Raw genomic sequence first — 9382 nt, forward strand, 5'->3', positions numbered from 1 at the left:
ACTTTGGCTGCGATTTGGGCAGGATTTCTTGAGGGGTTTTGTTGCTAGGATCTTTGTAAGCAATATTGATTCAATTCCTTCTCGAATCTTTCGCGAATCGGCTCGGATTTTGATTTTTTTTCCAAATACGAGTTCTTAATGGGGCATTTGATTTTTCACTCGATTCATGGTGGATTCTTGATTGTTTTGTGATCTTTTTTCTTGGATCTACTAGGTTCTGTGGTCGCGCATCTATGGATGAGATTTCACTTTCATTTGTTGAGATTTGCATGAGTAATTTGAGTTTGAAGTTTGGAGTTTGTTTGTTCTCCCCTCGTTCTCTCTGTGCTTTTGTATGGCTAGAGGTTTTCTCGCATGGGTCAGTATTCGCAGCGCAAGTGCGCGCAGCTGCGATAGAGGACACAGAAACTGAGTCAGGTGAAGAGAGGGCACAAAAACCGAGGTGTACCGTAGCCAAAGTGTGGCGTAGCCGTAGCTGGTGGCTCTGGAAGAGAGAGAGAGAGGTGGCATGTTAGAATGGGCTGCACATGAAAAATAATAAATTTATAGTGATTCACATAAGCATTTTTTTTCCAAGAACACTAGAGGATGCACTTATAATTGTACTATAGGTAATAAAATTGTAAACTTGTTTCTCATTGACGATGCTCATATATTTATCATGATTGATGCGCTGTAAAGAATTAAATAACTTGATATATTTTGTTAAATAACACAAAATATTGGAATAATATGCAAATATTTTTGTGCAGATAAAAGTCATCAAAATTATTGAACATATGGGATGTACCCAAAAATATCTAACAAACATTTTGATGCACATTCCTTTTATAGACCAAGAAATAAATAATGTGATTGTGTAATATACTAGGATGCACAAAAAATGTTACAAATGTACATACTGTGTGCATATATTTTATTTTTAATTTTTTGTTCAATGTTCATGATGCATTCACATGAAAAATCATAAATCCATATATAATGTGCACATTTTTTTTCCAAGAACACAGGATAGACCTACAGTTGCAAAGCTATTTATTATTAAAGATGCACATAGATTCATCCAGATTGATGCTTTATAATAATTAATAACATGAATAAGTTTTGTTAAGTAATAAAAGTATCAAAAGAGGAATGACATGAATATATTTTTGTGCAAATTAAATCATTAAAATAATTGAACAGACGAGATGTACCTCAGAATGTCCAACAAATATTGTGATGCACTTTCTTTTTTATAAACTAGGAAAAAAATAAGAGATAGTTTAATACACTAGGATGCATATTTTTGCACAAATAGTTCAATTATTTATCTTGCAAACTACTCGTAATATTTAAACCGACATAGTGTTAGTGCAAATGTGTGTAGGTTGCTCGTGCAGGTGCATCTGCATATATGTCACTATTTTTACGGTAAAATAATTAACTTAGTCCTCACACCGGTCATACACTTGCTTCGAGCTCCGTGAGCTACTATCCTGCTATCGCCTGGTACAATATCGATGAGTTACCGGTCACTAGTAATGTGCCCATACTAACGCCACGGATAAATTGAAGATTTCAAAAGAAACACGAGTTGCAAAAGCACTATCGTCAACACAAAGCTAATGCCCCCCCCCCCCCCCCCCCCCCCCCGAATAGCTATGAATGATCATGTATGTCTGAAACTCTGATTTAAAAGCAAAGATCGAGAATGATAGGCCATTTCCATCTCCTGGTCCCCTGGTGCGTTCGAACAAGATCACACGCAACACACCAGATAAGGCTGAAGAAAAATATTTCACAAGTATACGATAAAGATAACAGATGTTCATGATCATTCAATCAGCTGTATTGATTGACTCAGGTTAAAGTGTGCAAGATACAGTAATCAGTGAATCAGTTAAACACCAGAATCGAAAGCAGTCCAGCATGAGGCGACCATGAATCCATGATATGTACATCCCCTTCACAATATCAGCACAAAAGTTTTCCCAAAAGTGGAGACAGTGCTGGGACCCTCGTCATGTTCGTGGCTAGTGACAGGTTCCATTTGATCTGAAGTCATGGAGCCACCACCATGCGCTGAGCCTCAGTATGTACAGGGAAGGAGGGCGCTGGGGTGGCGTGCAAGCGATCAGTTGGTGCTAGCTGCAGTGCCTTCTGGTGCTCTGTTGTGCGCCTCTTTCTTGCCCAGCAATGTTGGCGTCACCAAAACAAGCCCGATCAAGAACAGCAAAATTGATGAAAGTATTCGGAAGTGTTGGAGTGACTCTAAGGAACAGCATGTAATTCAGCAACTTCTCTCTCCTCTTTGCAACCTGAAAAGAAGTAAATAACATCAGTTACCCCTTCAATTGTGTGCAGTAACATTGTAACTTCTGCAATGACTTAATATAAACATGGAGTGACAACTTACTCCTATAAGAAATATCAAATCAAAGAAGTAGCACTGCCATTGGCAGTATATTGATCATAACTCATAAGGTAGCATGTAATGTTTGAGCATTATCATAAGCTCAAACAAGTTGCCGAGGCACATTCTGAATATTAAGAGAACAGAAGACACTACAATAGCACACCAGAGTCCAGCAGTGCTCATAATTCAGGAACTGAGTTGCTTGGAAGAAGTATTGATCCCTTGATGGGAACTGAATATGAAATTGCTGTTGAAACAGCCATTTAGTTGAGCAGCAATGCTAAAAAGGTAAAAGTAAATTTCCATCCAGCAGTAACTAAAACCAAGGCTAAAGAGCTTTGCCAGTTGCTACGTATTAAGCTTGTGGAGGCCATACATATTTATGAAATCGAACACATTTGGTCCAGAAACCAAATTAGAGCAGCTTCTGTGAGTCTGAACTCTTGTATTCAGCCTTCGCAAACAAGAACTCTTGTCTTCAGAATTTGGGAATCCAAACTCTACTGAACAAATAAAACATGATCTCAGAATGTGACATCAGAAGCAATTGACACAAACTTCTGATATAGTACTTGGTAGATCTGATTAGCACTTACCTGAACATTTGACTTGCCTAAATCAGCATGACAAAACTCAACACAAAATACATACACCGTGTTTTCATATAAATACATTACTTTCTTTTATAAACAAAAAATTCACAATAGCATAGTGCCAAAGCTTAAAACAATTAATGTTGTTACCAATCAAAAGATAATATATATCCTGATAATCCAAGTAATAAACAGTTGAAAGCATGTAACTTGCAAAGATAAATGGTCAAGGTGAATTGTAAGGCTTAACACATATTTTATCTCTTTTATTATGACCCTTGGGTTCTGCAGTCACTTGATTGACGATTCAGCTAGATAAATGAGAGCGACAGGGAAAAAAGGACAGGGACAGTCTTTACTCGGGGACCTCACCTTTTCATCCATAATAGAAAGACATGAGTTAGTAGTTCCCAAATCAATTCCAATAATCTCATTTCCAGCTGCTTTTGCACTGAAAGTAGTTACAAATATAAATGTAGAGTAACGCACTAACAAAGCTTAGCTCTGTAGAATTAAGGCAGCAAGTGATTACTGATACCTGAAAGGTCTTACGAAACTACCCCATTTTGAGCTGACTTTGGCAGCACACGTTGACTGTAAGATGTGGCCTTCAGCTGAGAAAGTTGGTTTGCAGACAATAAGTAAGAGCAAGAAAACCAGCAAGGAAAACAAACAGTATAGACTATGGTGCTATCCAAGAAATCCCCGATGTGCAGTCCTAGCTGCATTGACAGAGTAACCAAACTACACTGATGACATACATTTAAAATGCCACAAAAAAAGAACATGCGAAGCCATGAATAACTCTGGTTCACCTCCCCAAACATGTGGCTTTCTAAGCTGAGAGACATATGTATCGAAGTCCCCTTCAACGAACCTGGAAAAAATGTCAAATCAAGGATAAGCATAATACACGGGATTCAGATGATGGGAAACACCAGATAGCTCACTGCTTATGAAATTTTGCAATCAAATGCATGAATCTGGCACAAAGTAATGAAAGAGGCGTCAGCATATTTGAGATGTGGTTCCATCCTCGGCACTAATTGGTCGCTCCTATCAACTTAATGTATAAAATCACCTCCCAGTTAAATTCAAAACTGCAGCCCAGGCATGACAACTAAATGAGCTTTCAGTTTGGTATTACATTTCAATTTGGTATTACAAGTAACATGGCCATTACAAGTAACTGCAGCCCACGCAACAAGAGGTGATACATTCTAATTACATGTTTGGTTAAGCTCCTTAGGATGCAGATTGTTCTGTATGTCTGAATTATTAATACACCAAGAAACAAAAAAAATGTTCTATATGTCTGAATATTAGATGCTTCTCTTCCGTCACCAAGCTGAAATTGTTCTCTTCACTTAGCTGAAATTCCTTAACATGAATACAGTGCCAGTCTTCACTAAAAATACATACGTGGGAGTACTAAAAATTGCTTCCGAGGATCATTAAATCAGAGCATTGGATCAATGGTATTTTCACTCATGTACATGGACAATCAGAACACAAGTTAGTCAACTCGGGAATCAAGAAACCAAATTGCTTACCCACCATGTTGGTCTGCTGCCTGGCGGCCAACAAGCTAGTGCTGCAGTCCCTCGATAGCTTGGGCTCCGCCCTGCTGCTCCCTAGCACGGCGCCTCGCCGCTCGCCGGCAGCTCCGCCTGCCGCACAGCCGGGCTGGCGCCCTCGCCGTCCGTAGGCGGCTTCCCCGGCACGGAGCAGCAGGCAGTGGAGGGTGCGAGGAGAGGCGGCAATAGGCGGGGAAAGGAGGCGTGGACGTGGGGTTGGGGAGGTGGCAGCCACCGGGGAGAGAGGAGGCTGAGTGTAGCATGGGCGTGAGTGGGGAAGCCATCTCCGGCCACGCGAAGAGAGGCGGCGATGTTGTGCCCGCGCCAGGTCGACGCCACCGGGCCCAGATCTCTAGGGTTTGGCGCGTCGGTGCTTGCCTCTGCGCGTCGCACCGGCGCGTGGATCTCCAGCGGCCGGATCTGCAGCGCGCTTCGCCCCGGCGCCGCGCCCGATGGAGCGAGGGCGGCCGCCGCGGCCGGCTCGGCCGGCGCGGGCGAGCGGCACAGGCGAGCAGCGCTGGCCGGCGTGGGTGAGCGGCAGCTAGGGTGTGGGTGAGCGGCGGCTAGGGCGCGCGCGCGCCGGCGAGCAGCCGCGGTGAGGAGGAAAAGGAGAGGGGGAGAAAAAAAAGAGAGAATAGTAGAGGATGGCGTTGGTGGGGTGGGATTCGAACCCCGAAGGATTGTATGGGTTCGGGGGTGGGCGGGCGTGGGAGGAGGAGACATATATCGTGTGCAATCAAGTTTATGGTGTAATCACCGTGTAATCCAACTAAAAAAATCTCAAAAAATTCTGAAAAAAATCTTGAATGTGCATCTCTTCCACCCGAGCTTGCACCATAAGCTTGATTGCACAGGATATGTCTCCGTGGGAGGAGGGGGTGCGTTGAAGCCTGGGATTGTGAGCCATTGATATTGATGGAGTTGTATTTTTGGGTACACTTTTCTGGGTGCAATAGTTTAGGTACTCAGCGGGGGACGCATTTGTGGGTGGCTCTAGAAAAATTTCAATCTGTGCTTAGGCTGTCTGCACCGGGTCCGCAAGCGCGTTCTCTATCTCACACTGCAGTAGGCTTTAGCGAAAGCTTAGGCTGTCTGCACCGGGTCCGCAAGCGCGTTCTCTATCTCACACTGCAGTAGGCTTTAGCGAAAAAAGCGCTGCAGTGGGGGACGCTATCGTGTCCGCAATCGTTGCGGATGCGGAGCGGTCCGCCAAATCAAGCGGGGCTAGCGGCCTCCCGCTACGCCGCCACGGTGGCGAGGGGCCCGCCCAACAACCTCGGAGCGCCCCATAGCCGCCGCCGCCACCGCCGCCGCACGGGCTGTGCCACCGCCCCGCCGAGCGCTGCGCCATGTGAGGAGCCGCCGCCGCCGCCGCACGGGCTGTGCCACCGCCCCGCCGAGCGCTGCGCCGTGTGAGGAGCCGCCGCCGGTCTGCCGCGCTACGAGATAGAGAGAGAGCTCCGCCCGCGCCGGGGCAAGAGCAGAGCCGAGGAGCCGCGCCGAGGATGCGCCTCCATTGCTCCCCCGCCGCCACCGCCTGCCATTGGACGCCGCCACTGTTGCTCCGGGCCACCATCGCCGCTGGACGCCGCCACCGCCGGCCGCGCTGTGCCGCCCGAGCCCCGCCACCCGAGCCCCGCCGCCCGAGCTCCGACCGCAGGGGAAGAGGGAGGGAGGGAAGGAGGGGAACGCCCGACGCCGCCGCAGCTCCGCACGCCTCCACCGTGGCCGTGGCGCCCTCCCCGCCGCCTTCCCCTGTTCGCCATGCCGCCGCAAGGCACGCCGCGCGTGGGCTCCGGCTCGCCACACTGCAGCGGCCATCGCGGATCGAGGAGAGCCGGGGAGGGAGGAGGGGCGGCCGTCGGAGGAGATGGCCGCCGGAGGAGATGGCCGGGCTCACTTGCCGCGGCTCCGTCCCCTACGCCCGCTGGCCTGTCCGGGCCTCGTGCGCCGCGGCTCCGGCCCCTCTGCCGCCGGCCGGTCCGGGCCTCGCGCGCCGCGGCTCCGGCTCTTCCGCCGCCGGTGCTGTGGCCATGCGCTCGCCGGCGCCGGGGAGGAGAAGGCCCGGCGCGGAATGAGGGATGGCGCCGGGGAGCGAAAAGCCACGGCTCGGCCTCCACGCACTCCGGGCCGCCGCCCGCTCGCCGCACCGTGCCGCGCACGCTGCGCCGCTCGGCCCTCCACGCCACCGCCCGCTCGCCGCACCGCCAGCTCGTTTGCTTGCCGCGCACGCTGCTTCGCCCTCAGCATCGCTGCCCGCTCGTCGTCACCGCCACGCGCGCCGCGTCGGAGAGGCGCGCGGAGCAGCACTAGGAAGCAGCCGAGCTCGAGGCGCCGCTAGTCTCCTGCCTCGTCGGCGAAGGGAGTAGGGGAGGGCGCGCATGGCCTCTGCCGGCCTTGGAGGTGGAGGAGCATAGGCGAGGTGCAGCCGCGTGGCGTGCGGAGCGGCGGGGAGGCACAGCGAGGGGCGCGGCGAGGGGGTAGGGGCTCCATGGGTCGCCGGAGGTGGGAGCAGGGGAGGGGCTGTGCGGCTCCGTGGGTCACCGGCGTGGCCAGCCGCGTTGCCGCCGCGCAGGGGGCCGTGGTGCCGCGCCGCAAGCAAGGGAGGATGCAGCTCACCGGCGGGAGGGAGCAGGAGGGTGTGGCAAGGGAGTGGAAGAAGAGAGAGAGAGAAAAAAAATAAAGAAATAGGATAGTTGGAGAAGGTTGAATAAAATAAGAGATAGTTGATATAGAGTAGGGATATCAAAATTGTTAATAGCTGCTGCCTGGTGCTCGCACCGCCGCATCCCACGGAGAAAAGGTGACGCATGTCGAGCAGCCCTTGTTTTGGAAATTTTGCAAAAAAGACCTTCTATTATCTAGAATTTGCAAATAAGCCCAGAACAACCCTACCCATGTTAATATCTTTACGAAGTAGACCCTCCAACTAATCATTATTTCAACAAAAATTCCAAAATCCTATCATTTTTGTAAAAAATCCCAGTAGGGCGCTTTTGCAATAAACCCCTCCCCAAGTCACAAACCCTAACCCCCTCTCTCTCTTCCCTTCCATTCTCTCTCCATATCTGCTCTCTCCCTCCCCGCTGTCGCCGCCACCTCCCCTTCTCCCTCTGCGGGCGCTCCTCCTGCTCTCTTTTCTCTCTCCTGGCGCCTTTTTCCCGGCAGCGTCTCTCCTCGCCCCTCACCCCTCCGAGCGCCATGGGCCGGCATGGATCTAGCCGACCAGCTCGCAGCGCGGCCGGCAGTGGCAGCACGCGGGAGACAGAGGCGCGGTCGGCCGCGCCCCGCTCGCCTCCTAACCTACGCCGCGCGGCCTCCCCTCCACCCTCCACCGTCGGCAAAGGACAAGAACCGAGCCGAGCTGAGCCGGTGGGCTCGCCGCTCCCGGCCGGCCATACCTCCGTCGCCTCTCCCCGACGGCGCTCCTCTGCTCTCTGGTCTCAACCGCCGCCTGCTCCCGCGGGATCCAGATCTGGCGCGGGGAGCCGCTCGGAGTGAGGGGCCACGAGCAGCATCCTAGGCACATGGCAACGGCTCCCTACTTGTCCCGCTCCTCCGACCACGACGAGCTCCGAGACCGGCTCTGTGCCGCCGCTACCACCACAGCACCCGCCACCCCCTTCGGCTACACCACGCCGCCCCCGAACACCTCCTCGTCGGGCTGACACCGGCTTCGATGCGCGGGCGGCGCTTGAGCGCGAGCACCGCGGCAGGTCGGACGGTGCGCAGCCGCATCTGGTGAACATCCAGTTCCAGATGAAGGTGCAGTTGGAGGTGCTTGCTTCAGTAGACATGCTATTCCTTTTGGCTTGTTTGATTCATGGGATTCACGGTTAATTTGTTTTGTGTTCCATGGCAGCTTGTTGCGCTCTACATGGATTTCAAGCTCGGCTAGAGCTACACGCTGAGAAAGATCTCCATCCGGGCTGGGGATGGCTTCCACAACCTCGAGGTACTCCTTTTGGCCACGACATCGTTTATTAATGTTCAGAAGCTTATCAGTTACAGTAGATTTTAGGCAAGATTATACATGTTGATTGATTGGTCCAACTTATGTGCAGAGAGCTGAGTGTGGACATACATTCTTGAGATTTAAAGCATGTGAAAGACTAATATTTTTTTCTTACTTTGCCTTGTTATTTAGCTTGGTTAAAAAAACTAAAATTCTGGTAATACTGTAACTGTAACTTGGCTGTATGTGTACATGCCTTGTTTATAGGTTAGATACAGATACATGACCTGACATTTCAGGAGAGAGTTGCTGCTGCATTACAAGTAATGGTGCTCAAAATAATGAGCTAACTGGCTGAAAAATATTGCCATGATACAAATAGTTTGCAATATTTCTAATGATTCCAGGAAATTAAAACTGTGGAGCTTGCAAAGTCTGTTGGTTGGGTCCATATATCATCTGGGGCTGATCCATGGTATGCATTTTAACTTGTACATGAATGCTACTTTCTGAAATTGTATTTTGCCACTTCCTGAAATGCCATGGAAGAGTCTGTCATATGTTCTAGGATGACTTTTATCTGAAAATTATTTTCAATGGTATTTGTCGGAGGATTTCTCCAGCCGGGTGGCGGATTGCACCCGCCTAATCCTAAGTGCAGGATGAGCTTGGGGACAGCCAAAGAATGCTCGATCTAGAGGCATATGAACACAAAAAGCACACAAGGATTTAGAGTGGTTCGGGCCACCGGAGCGTAATACCCTACGTTCACTGTGTTGTATTGCCTGACCCCCGAGTATGCTCTCTGAGCCCGAGAGGGAGGATATGTTCAGAGTTTTCTGAGAGTTGTGACTTAGTT

At 50.0% G+C, this 9382-nt stretch overlaps 2 long non-coding RNA genes across 7 annotated transcripts; one reads left to right on the forward strand and one right to left on the reverse strand.

The window, feature by feature from the left end:
• Positions 1–1794: 1794 nt before the first annotated feature.
• LOC120670622 lies at positions 1795–5231 on the reverse strand. 5 transcript variants are annotated; one of them, XR_005673281.1, is made up of 5 exons: positions 4549–5227; positions 3807–3868; positions 3530–3605; positions 2775–3442; positions 1795–2300 (listed from the first exon to the last, which is right to left on the reverse strand). It is a non-coding gene; the product is annotated as an uncharacterized LOC120670622 (long non-coding RNA). The 5 variants fall into 5 exon arrangements; XR_005673279.1 differs by having other exon boundaries at positions 2399–3442; positions 4549–5225; XR_005673280.1 differs by having other exon boundaries at positions 1797–2901; positions 3364–3442; positions 4549–5231.
• Positions 5232–8112: 2881 nt separating this feature from the next.
• LOC120670791 lies at positions 8113–8982 on the forward strand. Of its 2 annotated transcripts, none has more exons than XR_005673371.1 (3): positions 8113–8345; positions 8431–8523; positions 8931–8982. It is a non-coding gene; the product is annotated as an uncharacterized LOC120670791 (long non-coding RNA). The 2 variants fall into 2 exon arrangements; XR_005673372.1 differs by having other exon boundaries at positions 8113–8333.
• The last annotated feature ends 400 nt before the right edge of the window (positions 8983–9382 follow it).

Source organism: Panicum virgatum, chromosome 4N (assembly GCF_016808335.1).
Source record: "Panicum virgatum strain AP13 chromosome 4N, P.virgatum_v5, whole genome shotgun sequence".
In the NCBI taxonomy this organism is placed as follows: Eukaryota; Viridiplantae; Streptophyta; class Magnoliopsida; order Poales; family Poaceae; genus Panicum; species Panicum virgatum.